This window comes from Triticum aestivum, chromosome 7D (assembly GCF_018294505.1).
Source record: "Triticum aestivum cultivar Chinese Spring chromosome 7D, IWGSC CS RefSeq v2.1, whole genome shotgun sequence".
NCBI classification, from domain to species: Eukaryota; Viridiplantae; Streptophyta; class Magnoliopsida; order Poales; family Poaceae; genus Triticum; species Triticum aestivum.
The window spans coordinates 255,679,250-255,693,388 of NC_057814.1; positions in this window are offsets into that span (position 1 = coordinate 255,679,250).

A 14,139-nucleotide genomic window follows, 5' to 3' on the forward strand; every position below is an offset into this window, starting at 1 on the left:
TGCTAAATTCGGGGTGCCGAACTATACTGTAAAAAGTGTTCGGACTTTGTTGCCGTATTGCGGGGCGCTATAAAGCTCCTGGCGAATGTGAAACACACCAGAGTGTACGGGTGCTATCTGATAAGGTTGCCCACAGGAGGGGAAAAAGGAAACAGAAAGGGCACAAAGGTCATAAGCTGGGGCCCTGAAACTCGGGCCATGAACTGTTTCCATTGTAATGTGATTAATACGTTAAGGCGCATTCATACAAATGGTGCGATAAGCAACAGCCTATTTGACATGCCGAAACCAAGGGAGAGCTGCGTGTGGGTCCTGCAAACAGGTATAGTGATCATTAAAGAAAACACCTCGAGATTCCCCTATACGCTTGTGCTTCTTGCCATCTTGGTGTATTTGTCCTTCGAGATGACAGGTGATCTAGCCATCAGGGAAGGTCTATTGAAAAGAAACCTAAAAAGGGAAAAAGGAAACAATGAAAGTATATGTGTCTGGGAGTGGTCGAGCCATATTGTGGATCACCAGCTAGCTATGCCTCCATCTATGCCCATGGTATTTTGAGTGCGTAGTTATGTACGCGCGGTACTAGTGCCGCCACCTAATCGGGACTGGGACGGAGGCCGAATTGCTAATCGAGCTCTCGACGAGCTGAGCTATCATGCTGCAGAGTAGTCCGGACTCTTTTTACAGTGTCCGAGAGTTCGGCCTCTGAATTGAGGTTCTGCTTGAGAAGGCCGCTCTGTACTTCTGCTGCTAAGGCAGCGGTGTGCTCCTCTGCACGGAGGGAGCATTCTGTGTTTCCATTGACTGTTACGACGCCGCGTGGTCCGAGCATCTTGAGCTTGAGGTAAGCATAATGAGGCACCACATTGAATCGAGCAAATGCGGTTCGTCCGAGCAGTGCGTGATAGCTGCTGCGAAAGGGAACGATATCAAAGATTAACTCTTCACTTCGGAAGTTGTCCGGAGATCCGAAGACAACCTCTAGCGTGATTGAGCCTGTGCAGCGGGCCTCTACACCTGGTATGACTCATTTGAAGGTTGTCTTTGTGGGTTTGATCCGTGATGGGTTAATGCCCATTTTGCGCACTGTGTCTTGATAGAGCAGGTTCAGGCTGCTGCCGCCGTCCATAAGGACTCGCGTTAGGTGGAATCCGTCAATTATTGGGTCAACGACCAATGCGGCTGAACCGCCATGACGGATACTGGTCGGATGATCCCGTCGATCAAAGGTGATCGGGCATGATGACCATGGATTAAATTTTGGGGCGACTAGCTCGATCGCATAGACGTCCCTGAGCACGCGCTTGCGCTCCCTCTTGGGGATGTGTGTAGCGTATATCATGTTCACCGTTTTAACCTGGGGGGGGAACTTCTTTTGTCCCCCTTTGTTCGGTTGCTGGGGCTCCTCGTTATCACCCTCGCTTTCCGATCCCTTTTCTTTGTTCTCGGCATTTAACTTGTCGGCCTGTCTAAAAACCCAACAATCTCTGTTGGTATGATTGGCTGGTTTATCAGGGGTGCCATGGATTTGGCACGGACGATCGAGTATGCGGTCCAAGCTGGATGGTCCCTGATTGTTTCTTTTATATGGCTTCTTCCGCTGACCGGACTTGGAACCATTGAATCCGGCATTGACTGTCGTGTCCTCGGTGTTGTCACCATTACTTCGGCATTTGTGTCTGCTGCCTCGGGGCTTGCCGTTGCTATTTTTGACCTCGGAGGGACCGGGCTGTGTTCTTACTACGAGCCAGCCAACTATCCCGACCCATGGAAAAGCGGGTCATGAGTGCCGTAAGGGCTGCCATAGATTTTGGCTTTTCTTGGCCAAGGTGGCGGGCAAGCCATTCATCGCGGATGCTATGGTTAAAGGCCACTAGGGCTTCAGCATCCGGATAGTCGACGATCTAGTTCTTTTTGGTTACGAACCTAGTCCAGAATTTCTTGGCTGACTCTCCGGGCTGTTGAACTATGTACCTTGGAAGTTGTCGAGGAAGGCTTCTTCCAAGTCCTCCCAGATGCCGATAGAATTTTCAGGCAGGCTGTTTAACCAGTGCCGAGCTGGTCCTTTAAGCTTTGGTGGGAGGTATTTGATAGCGTGGAGGTCATCTCCGCGGGCCATGTGGATGTGGAGGATAAAGTCCTCGATCCATACCGCGGGATCAGTCATCCTGTCGTATGATTCAATATTCCCGGGTTTGAACCCTTCAGGGAATTCATGATCCGTTACTTCATCAGTGAAGCAAAGAGGGTGTGTGGCGCCTCTATATCTGGCCGCATCGCGATGTAGCTCTGATGGAGTCCGTCTGCGGTTGTCGGCCCGGGCGTGACTAGGTTTGTCACATCCGAATAGGTGGCCATCATCGCATGTCAAGGAACGTCCTCGCGATCCGTAAATCGATCTGGTATATCCTGCTCTACTAGCCAGGTCCTGCCGAAGGTCGTATGTATGACCCCGAACTGTTTTGTCTCTATTTTTACGTGGCGGTGGGGCGGGCTGCTGTTCAGCCTGAGTTGCCGCTCTATCCTGACCGCGTGGTGGTCGGTCCGCCGCATTGCGTGAGGGACGTATGGGCTCCGGCGCCTCTTCATCGAACTGAGGTAGCAATCTTTGCTTCGGGTAACTCTTGGCTGGGCGTCTGAGCCCGTATTCCTCGGCTGCCAGGACATTAGTCCACCTGTCGACGAGCAGATCTTGGTCAGCTTGAAGCTGATGCTGCTTCTTTTTCAGGCTCCTTGCAGTGGCTATTAGCTGGCGCTTGAAGCGCTCCTGCTCGAGAGGTTCCTCAGGCACGATGAAATCCTCGTTCCCGAGGCTTTCCTCATCCTCGGAGAGCGGACGACAACTACCGTCCTTCGAGTCATTGGGCATGGCATGTTTATTGAGGCTGACTTGCCCGTTTTCTTGTTCCTCCTGTTCGGATGTTACCTCAACAGGGCCTTCATTGTTTTCGGCATCGTCCGGAGTATTATTTTCTCCGGTGCCAGTATTGTTGTCTTCGGAACGACGTGACTTAGAGCGGTGCCGAGGACGCCGGCGTTTGTGCTGTGTCTCAGGAGGTTTATTCTCAACTGGATTTTCTTTGTCATCGTCGTTGGTTGCTTTGGGTGTATCCACCTTGTACACATCATACGAAGAAGTGGCCGTCCAGCGTCCAGTAAATGGCGGGTTTTGGTTTTGCTCCTCATCGGCATCGTCGTCCATACCGTCGATGTCTTCGGAGCCGTAGTCAAGCGTGTCGGTTAAGTCCTCGATAGTGTCTATGAAGTGGGTGGTGGGTGGGAACCGACGTTCTCCCCCATCATCAGCCTCCAGTTCAAACCGGACATAGTTCAGATGTGAGTCCCTCGCCAAGGATAGGTTCTTTAATGAGTTTAGCACATCGCCCAAGGGCGAGTGCTGGAAGATGTCTGCGGCGCTGAATTCGAAGATCGATAAGCAATCAAGTTCGGCGTCCGCGGACTCACATGGTTCGGAACTTATAACCAGAGACGAGTCCGGAGTTCCAGTGACACATATATCGTGTGAGGTTAAGTCTATGTGCGGCTCCATCGCCAGGGAATCTATGGCCTCCGTGGTTGGGTTGAGCCTCCCGTCCTTGGATGGCACAGTATGCTCCGGATCTAAGGTCAGAGCAGTTACAGGAGCTATCTCCTGGATGCGGTCCGATGACAGATTTAGGTCACGTTCATCAGGTGACCAGGAGCGGTCCCCGCGGTCTCGAATCTGGCGAAGATCAAATATCCCCGGATGTACGCGACGTAGTTCAAGCTCCCAAATCTAACCTGATGGCCAGGGGCGTAGCTATCGATCTGCTCCAGATGGCCAAACGAGTTGGCCCGCAGTGCGAAGCCGCCGAACACGAAGATTTGTCCGGAGAAGAAAGTTTCTCCTTGGATAGCATCATTGTTGACGATTGAAGGGGCCATCAAACCTTTTGGGGACGGCACAGTGGAACTCTCAATGAAAGCACCAATGTCGGTGTCAAAACCGGCGGATCTCGGGTAGGGGGTCCCGAACTGTGCGTCTAAGGTCGATGGTAACAGGAGACAGGGGACACGATGTTTACCCAGGTTTGGGCCCTCTCTATGGAGGTAATACCCTACTTCCTGCTTGATTGATCTTGATGAATATGAGTATTACAAGAGTTGATCTACCACGAGATCGTAATGGCTAAACCCTAAAAGTCTAGCTTGTATGACTATGGTAATGAGTCTCCCCTCCGAACTAAGTCCTCCGGTTTATATAGACACCGGGAGGATCTAGGGTTACACAAGGTCGGTTACAAAGAAAGGAATCTACACATTTGATCGCCAAGCTTGCCTTCCATGCCAAGGAGAGTCCCATCCGGACACGGGTAAAGTCTTTGGTCTTTGTATCTTCACAGCCCATCAGTCCAGCCCATGGCTAACAGGCCGGACGCCCGAGGACCCCTTAGTCCAGGACTCACTCAGCACCAAGGAAGGGTTTCCTCCCTTGGTGGCTGCCCTCTCCTCCCCTCCTAAGCTATAAATACTAGAGGTTTTCCACCCTATTGATATATAAGTTTTCTGGTGCCTCTTCTAGTTGATCTAGTTCTAGTTCTAGTTGGTCCTAGACTAATTAGAGCTAACCCTAGACACCTATAATCCTCATAATTAGAAGCCAGTGTGGTTCTAATCTCCTCTCTCTAATTCTCCGGCGATGATTAGCTCTGGACGGCGAAGCGCTGCCGGATTGTGAAGACCGTACGCTTGCAACCAAGTAGAGAGGCTGTGCTTTCGGTCTTCTGTTTGAGGGATCGTTCGAGGGCGGTTCGCGGGATCGTCATCATTGTTCGAGGGTCTTCGAGCACGATCTACATCGACTCTTCTTCTTCCGTTGCACTCCACAGTTTGTAATGATCGTTGATCACAACCCTTATGCATCTTCATATTGATCTTGGTGATCATAGGTGCGATTTTTTTGTTTTCTACTACGTTTCCCAACAAGAACATCATCAACTGTTCGGCGATAGAGATCATCATCTCTCAATGTGTATTTGAAAGCCATACATCGAGCAGTCCTGTCCACCCTTTTACTAGGATCACACAAATAATCAATAATGGGTTTCCTCCTGTCTTGATCTTCTCCTACATTAAATTTTGCGTTAGTGGCCGAAGCAGTGGGCTCCAGTTCGGCCTCCCCTACGTTGGCAAGACTAACATCGGCCTTTGAGAAATATGAAACATACCATGATAAACATGATAGCCGGATGCTTGTTGTGCCAAACTCATTTGCTCTCCAATTGTCATGTCTAGATATATGAGCAATGCTAAAATAATCAAAAGTAGAAATTATATCTAGACATTTGTCAAGATAAACATTAACTGATTCGTCAAAACATTGAAAAACTTTGGATATTTGTTGCACTACTAATAACAAATCACCAAAAGCCTCAATATGTGTAGCACCTATGGCAAGCAACATCTCTAAGCCGAATAAGAATGCTTCATATCGGCTTGATTATTTGTGCAAAAAAATTCTAAGCGACACGAGGCTTCAAAAACCACACCATGAGGAGATATATAAACAATACCAACACCTTGGCCATTGCTACAAACTGAACCATCAAAATATAATCTCCATGGTATTAGTGAGACAAGGTTTGTATAAATATCATGCTTGTCATCAATCCGATGCTCAACAATAAAATTAGCAACGATTTGGCCTTTCATGGATTTTAGAGATTTATAAGCCAAATCATATTCAATTAAAGCATAAGCCCACTTGCCAATTCTACCACTAAGAATTGGCCTATGCAACATGTACTTAATGACATCGGTTTGACAAGATATATGCAAGCACTCGACACTAGGTAATGTCTTAATTTTGTGCAAGCATAATATAAACGAAGGCATAATTTTTCAATAAATGTATACCTTGTCTCAACGTCTAGTAAGCATCGGCTCAAATAAGTAATAGCATGTTCTTTTGCTTCGGTATCTTGAGTCAAAACATCACCAATAACACCTTCCTCCGCTACAATGTAAAGTCTAAATGGCTCGCTGTGCCTGGGCGCTTTCATAATCGGAGGAGTGCACAAATATGTCTTAGTCATATCAAATGCCTCTTGTTGTTTTGCCCCCAAGGAAAATTGGCATCGTTCTTTAACTGAAGGATGGGAGTGAATGCATCAACCTTCCCCGACAAGTTGGCTATGAATCTCCTCAAATAATTGACTTTGCCCAGGAATTTTTGCATATCCCTCTTGCATGTTGGAGCCCCTACCTTTTGTATAGCCTTTTTATTTTTGGGATCAGTTTCTATGCCATCTTGATGAATAATGAAACCCGAAAACGTACCAGCTGATACACCAAAAGCACACTTCATAGGATTCATCTTTAGTCCATACTTTTTCATTCTCTCAAAAGCCAAGCGCAAATCGACTAGATGAGATTGAAAAGCATCTGAGGCATTCTTTAATCGAAAGTTCATCACCGTCCACTCAAATAAACCAAGGAAACCGGGGCATCGAAAAGCTGTTTTGGACATATCCTCTTCGACCATAAAATTTGGATTATACCCCGCATTACCATCAAGAAAGCTAATGACTTTATGTCCAGGGGCATCATTAATAAGCATATCGGCTATGGGCATGGGATACTCGTCTTTGGGTGTAGCCCTATTCAAATCTCTAAAATCAATACACACCCTCAACTTGCCCGAGCCTTTCTTGTCCATTGGTACAATGTTAGAAATCAACTCGGCATACCTGCAAGGTATAATAAAATTAGCTTTGAGCAAACGACCGATCTCTTCCTTGATCCGGTCATATGTTTTTGGATTAAATTTTCTGGCCGATTGCTTGTACGGTCTAAAACTGGCCTTTATACGTAACCGATGCTCCACTAGCTCTCGGCTTAAACCTAGCATCTCATGATATTCCCATGCAAAGCAACAAACATATTCTTTCAACAGCTCGATCAACTTAACTTTATGATCGGCTCTTAAATTTTCGTTTACAAATGTTGGTCTAGGAATTGAACCTTCTCCTATATCTGTCTCTTCTAATGGATCGGCCGATATAAAACCTTGTCCTAATTTATCCATATCATCTAACTCTCCTATAGACTCATACATATCTTTCTCATTGGACCAATATTCTACAATACGCTTTTGTAACCACTCTGAGTTAGGATCCATTTAAATACATCATACCTTGCAACCGATTATCGCCAACCGGCTTTAAAGAAACGGGCACGAAACTACTTTTTGTAGCGCTAAGAAAATCAAATTCTGAAAAGTCGCACCCCGTTAAGCAAGTAACATTGGGATGTTGCCAATCCACCGATGCATCGGCCAAAGCAACACAAGCCGAATTATTCGCATGAATGACTTCCACTTCATCATCAACCCACTGAATTAAAAACTGGTGCATAGTAGATGACACGCATTGGTTTGCATGAACCCAATCACGGCCTAATATCACATTGTAGTTACCTTGCACCTCGGCAACAAAGAATGCAATAGCTGAAGTTTTACTTCCCACCGTAAGCTCCACATACATCACACCTTTGGCTTCAGTTTTCTCTTTGCCTTCAAATCCATTGAGCACCATGTTGGTCTTTATCAACTCTTCATCATGCAACCCCAATTTTTTGAAGATCTAATATGGCATAAGATTCACCACAGCACCACCATCAACAAGCATTCTAGGACCTTTAAGGAACAATGGCTTCAAGTGCATCACCGGTTCTTTTGGCTTCTCGAATATAGCATTTTTTGGACCAAAATCCAACTGAGCTACTTCCCCTTCTTCATCTATAGCACGAAATTCAGTGCGTAAGTAATACACAATATTAATATCCATACCTTCATGAACCGGTGTAGACTCATAATCCAGAATATCATCTCCATCCTCAAGCATGTCCACCGACTCCGAAATATCTCCAAGTGAAGAGGAAGCAATAGGTGAAGTGGACGATGTAATAGCGGCCGCATTGTCCTCCTTTGGTGGTGTAGGTGCTACTATGACCAATGTAGAAGCTAATATGTTTTCCTTTTGCTTAGGCCTCCACACTTGTTTTGCGGGCATCATGGGACGGGTTTCATTGAACAGTTTATCCCTTTGCCTCTCTGCTTCTTGTTCCTCCTTCTCGTGGCTCCTCATGCGTCGCAACCTCCTTTTTTGCGCCTTGGTCAGACCGGAGGGACACCACTTAGGCTGAGTATATTTTGGATCCCTCAGCTTGGCCTTGCTTGTGCTAGCTTCATGATCATTAGCCATGGGACCTTGCTGGACAGCAGCCACATCCTTATTAGAATTAGCCAGATTGTCAACAATAACCGGATCTTTGATTGTTAATTATTTAGTGCCTACCATAATAGTTTTAGCACTAGTACTCTTCTCCTTTTGCTTGCTAGCCTCTGAAATTTCAGCACTTGGTGATTTAGCACGCCACACTTGATTGCTGACCCTTTTTTGATTATCCTTCATTGGCCGATTGACACCATTGTTCAAACCTCGTATAGGGTAAGAAAGCCTCTCACGGACGGGCCTCCTTGGTTCTGTCCAACCAGGATGAAAAGCATAAGGGGCCATTGTGGGCTGCCCCCATCCTCCATTGAAGTTTCCCATGTAGTATGCCGCATGGGGGGGGGGTGGCGCCATCCATGGTCCCGGCGCCCATGACCCATATGGCCTTGCATGATGCGGAAATTCTTCTCGAGGAGGTGACCTTGAGCGCTTCAAATTTGATGACCGATTAGAGCTAGAACCGGCCTCTTGATTGACATATTTGGACAGCAACATATCAAAAGTTGGCTTGATTTTCTTGCGCTGCACTTTAGCTCCATTCGTCTTCCACTTGCTAACCTCTGGACTCTTGGGCTTAAAAAATTTGGCATGAGCATTCTCTTGCACTTGTGCTTGCCCCCCGAGTGTAGGATTCTTGATGGTGATCTTAATTATCTCCTTGCCACCGGGTTGCTTGTCAAGCACAACTTGTCTCCCCAAGATCTTGTCGCCTTCCTTTCTTTTCCTGGGCTCATCAATGACAACATTATTTTTATTAGCTGATTCGGCTATGTTGGGCCGAATTAACATCTTCTTCCCCTCCAAATCCATGGTGTTCATTGGGAAGGGCTGCTTATCAACTTGCATCTTAGAAAAGTTCAATCGTCTGTCATTAATGGCCGATTGTATCTGTCGTCGAAAAAAATGCAATCATTAGTGGCATGAGAAAAAGAATTATGATACTTGCAATAAGCATGCCATTTAAGCTCTTCAAATAGCGGTAAAGTATGAGATATTCTAATAATCTTGGCTTGCAACAAAGCATCAAATATTCTATCACACATAGCAATGTTGAAAGTAAATTTCATCTCTTCATCATGATTCTTATGAATCGGCTTTAAATCATTGCAAGTAAATGGTTTGGCCTTAGATGGCCAAACAAATCAAGTAGCATAAATATCACCCTCATCGTGTGAGTGCTCACTATCATACTCAACCATATTCATCTTAGGACAATCAGTTTTATACCTATGCACCTCTTTAAGATCTTTGCTTCGGCTTTCGTGAGCCAAAGCCCTTTGTAAGACTTGGTTGATATTTAAAAACTCATAGCCTTCTAGCCTTTCTCTAATGTGAGTTCTCAAACCACTAAGAACAAGATCAACCAAATCTCTCTCGGTTATCACCAAACTATATCACCGATTTTTTCTATCTCTAAATCTCTGGACGTAATCGGAGACCGAGTCATGATGCTTTTGTTTAACCGATGTAAGATGTGACAACTTAAGCTCATTATCGCCACTATAAAAATGATAATGAAATTTTTGTTCTAGTTGCGACCATAAACGAATAGAACCACGTGGTAAAGCGGCAAACCATGAAAATGCAGTACCGGTTAAAGATAAAGGAAATAAACACACACTTTCAACTCATTTAGTGAGCCTGCTTCGCCCAATTGTGCCAAGTATTGAGTAACATGCTCCCTTGTAGTTTTTGTGCCCTCTCCATTAAACTTAACATAATCTGGAATTTTATATCCCGGCGGGCATTGAATTGCATCAAAGTATTCTGGATATGGCTTTTGATAAATACGGTTCATTGGTAACTCAACTCCAAAATTCTCTCGGAGCATCTTAGCCATCTCCTCTCTAAGATTAGCTAGACCATCATCCACAGTGGATGATGAAGCTTGTGGTGGTGGCATAGGAGGAGTAGGATTAGTAGCTGCATGTGTGAACTGTGGCATGTATGCCAAATTGTAATTTGGCAGTGATCTAACAGCATTTGCACCTATAGGTAGGGCTTGGTTCGGCTTCACCAGGTTGATCTGTACAACCTCTGGTCAAAGAGCATGGTCACCATAGCCGAGCGTATCTCCTCCAAGATCGCCAAGATGAACATGAAGAGATGGACTTTCTCTGTCAACGAGCATGAAGCCCCAAGCGTCAAGCTGACACACTTCTTCGAGGGTCTCATTGACGGACTGAAGATGTATGAGGACGACAGATCTGCTTCCTTCGCCAGTGAGTCCCGGAAGTTTTCTCGGGACGCCATCTTCATTATCCTCATCAACTTTGCACAGCGTCATCCTGTCGTTGATCTCTCCGACGCCTTCAAGAAGCTCCCGGCTGGGACGGACACCTCTGTCGTTGCACAAGTTGTCGGGCCTCTGGCCGAGGTTCTTCGAGTGCCTCGGGTCCAAGGAGGCCGCCGGGACTGATTTCTCTTGCTCCGTTTGCTGTAATGTTGTCAAACAAGAAGACACATTTTGGCTTTATGTTAGGCCATGTTACTTCCTGGGATGCAATAGTACTCTTAAGTAGTTCTATGAACTGATGCTATCCTTTAAGTTTATCTTGCCCATTGTTCTTGTATGATTATGGATCATACGCATGCTGGGAGCTTGCAGGGGCGGGCACTAGTTGTGCTGCTGTGGGGGCGGACCCCTAGAATTATGCAAGCATAGGCCCCATCGGCAAGTTTCCCTTCGACGTTCTCGATGCGGCTCCCTGGAATGTTGAGCCGACTTGAAATAGATGAGGGTGCAAATGATCGCGGAAAATTCCCTTCGCGTTACGGATATCTCATACAAGCGCTAGGGTTTAAACTAAAGGAGTCGCAAAGGATAAATAAAAGAGTCCACTGTTGCGGAGGCGTGAACCCTTCCTTTCCTTAGAAGCCTCGCACACAGAAGTCGGTACTTAATCCACGTGCAATATGATTGTAGTGTACCGTGACGCGTGGCGAGGCTTGCCGAGTTAGGATGGATATGCCTTGCGCGATTCTGTTATGCAACAATGCTGCTCGCAGATTTGGGTGGAGACCCGATGGATTTGCCGTGGCCCGCGGCTTAACTGAACATTTGTCCCCGCAAGGTGAACGCCCGCGCTGATGGGTGTGGCTTATCGACAATCTGGTCATTCGCCCCTGCATTGCTGTTGTTGCGTTCCATGCTGGGAGAAGGCCGCGACGGGAGTGACAGCCACACTATGGCGATTGCTCCACCCGTGGCGCTCACTCTGTTCATCATGGTCGTGACGCCCGCGGTGCCTGCAACCACGGACAAAGGGACCTTCGAAGCTGGGAACGGTGCCGCCGCTCCGCTCTTCTTCATGGGATCGAATGGTGATGCAGAAGGATGACAAAGATCGACGTGCTGGTTGTTGCTTTAGGTTTGCACTAGCGACCGTCCCCCTACCTGGTGCGCCAAAGATGTTGGCGTGGAAGCAGGATCACCTATGGGGCATGGGTGCCCCTTTGTGGTTTGGCAAGGGGACATCCACATTGTACAAAGAACAGAAACCACAGGGGCAACACGGCGATGACAACTCTCTACCCAGGTTCGGGCCACTTTGCAGCGTAAAACCCTACTCCTGCTGTGGTGGAATTATTCGGAGGAACACGAAGACACGGCGAGCTCAAGCCTGGCAAGGATGCCTTGGGGAGAGCAGCGCGCGTACAAGTGTTATGAAGACAAAAATTCAAACCTTTGCTAGGTTGCCTCGGGCCTCCTTTTATAGCTTAAGGGGCGACCACAGTGGAAAAACAGTCATTTTGGTAGGATTAGGTAGCTAACAGTGCTATCATACCTAACTCTGGCAGTTAGGACAAAGTGCATTAAATGCACTGCTAGGTATCATGCTGAGGTTGAAGCCCGGCAGGCCTGCTGCGCCGCTTATCCACCTTCTCCTCATTAGCATGACAAACCTTCAGGACGGGTGTCAATAAAGCTACTCGCCTCTTCACCATGCTGCCATGTGGTTGACAGGATCCACCTAGTTACTTGAGAGCTTGACACCATGCTGATTAATGACTTGCATGTGATGAGGTGGAGCGGTGGCGTCTTGGCGGGGATCTGCGGGCAAAGAGCCTGGCGGGCTCTGAGCTTGGTGGCCCCGGAATCCTTGCCAGGGCGTTCTGAACTTGGCCTTCAGAGGCGGTCTCGACCAGGCCGGGCTCTCCTTCCCGGCATGGGAGGCCTCCTCGAAGTACTCTCTTACTGACTTGATCTTCTTGAGCTTAATACACCCAGCAGGGTTTGCCCGGGAGGCCATACATGTCTGTGCATCAGTCAAGAGGAAACAAATGCCCCTGTTTGTGTACACCGACACTACTATACTGCATCGTCCTCTCCTCTTCGAGGAAATCCCAACACAACTCACAAGTAGCACTTTCCATTTCTCTCTGATCTATCTGTTTGGTTTGGCCAACTAGATTGATTTATGTCGGCGTCCTAGGGAACTAGTGTACCCAGACTTGCCTGCCTGCGGCCCACGGCGTGGCTTTATCGACGGTCTGGTACGGCCCATCTACGACACCAACAAGACAAGACCCTTGCGAGGGGCCAAGCCTCGCGAGGCGGGCAACATCAAGACCTCCGGAGGGAGCGGCCTCCCTGGGCTGGCTGTCGAGGAGCAGATATTTCTATGCAGGTGCTCAACCTTATGAGGTTGCGGTGATGCAAGCCATGACGACCAAGGCCAGGCGAGTGCCAGCGGGCGCAGAGGAGCAGGTTTCCTCTTTGGTGCTAAGGAGGCAAGCGTAGGCGCGGAGTCCCGAGGAATCAGCCAAAGATTTCCATTCCCCTGCAATTAGACCACGACTGCCAGGACGGTAGGACGGATGTCATCGCCAAGCCCACCATGGTGTCTGATACGTCTCCAATGTATCTACTTTTCCAAACACTTCTGCCCTTGTTTTGGACTCTAACTTGCATGATTTGAATGGAAGTAACCCGGACTGACGTTGTTTTCAGTAGAATTGCCATGGTGTTATTTTTGTGCAGAAAAAAGTTCTTGGAATGACCTGAAACTTCACGGAGAATATTTTCGGAATTTATAAAAAATACTGGCGAAAGAATCAGCATCAGGGGGGCCACACCCTGTCCACGAGGGTGGAGGGCATGCCCACCCCCCCGGGGCAAGCCCCCCTACCTCGTGGGCCCCCTAAGACTCCACCGACCTCAACTCCAACTACATATATTCACGTTCGGGGAGAAAAAAATCAGGAAGAAGGATTCATCGCATTTTACGATACGGAGCCGCCGCCAAGCCCTAATCTCTCTCGTGAGGGCTGATCTGGAGTCCCTTCGGGGCTCCGGAGAGGGGAATCCGTCACCGTCGTCATTATCAACCTTCCTCCATCACCAATTTCATGATGTTCACTGCTGTGCGTGAGTAATTCCATCATAGGCTTGCTAGACAGTGATGGGTTGGATGAGATTTATCATGTAATCGAGTTAGTTTTGTTAGAGTTTGGTCCCTAGTATCCATTATGTTCTGAGATTGATGTTGCTATGACTTTGCTATGCTTAATGCTTGTCACTAGGCCCCGAGTGCCATGATTTTAGATCTGAACCTATTATGTTTTCATGAATATATGTGAGTTCTTGATCCCATTTTGCAAGTCATTAGTCACCTACTATGGGTTATGATCCGGCAACCCCGAAGTGACAATAATCGGGACCACTTTCGGTGATGACCGTAGTTTGAGGAGTTCATGTATTCACTAAGTGTTAATGCTTTGGTCCGGTACTCTATTAGAAGGAGGCCTTAATATCCCTTAGTTTCCAATAGGACCCCGCTGCCACGGGAGGGTAGGACAAAAGATGTCATGCAAGTTCTTTTCCATAAGCACGTATGATTATATACTGAATACATGCCTA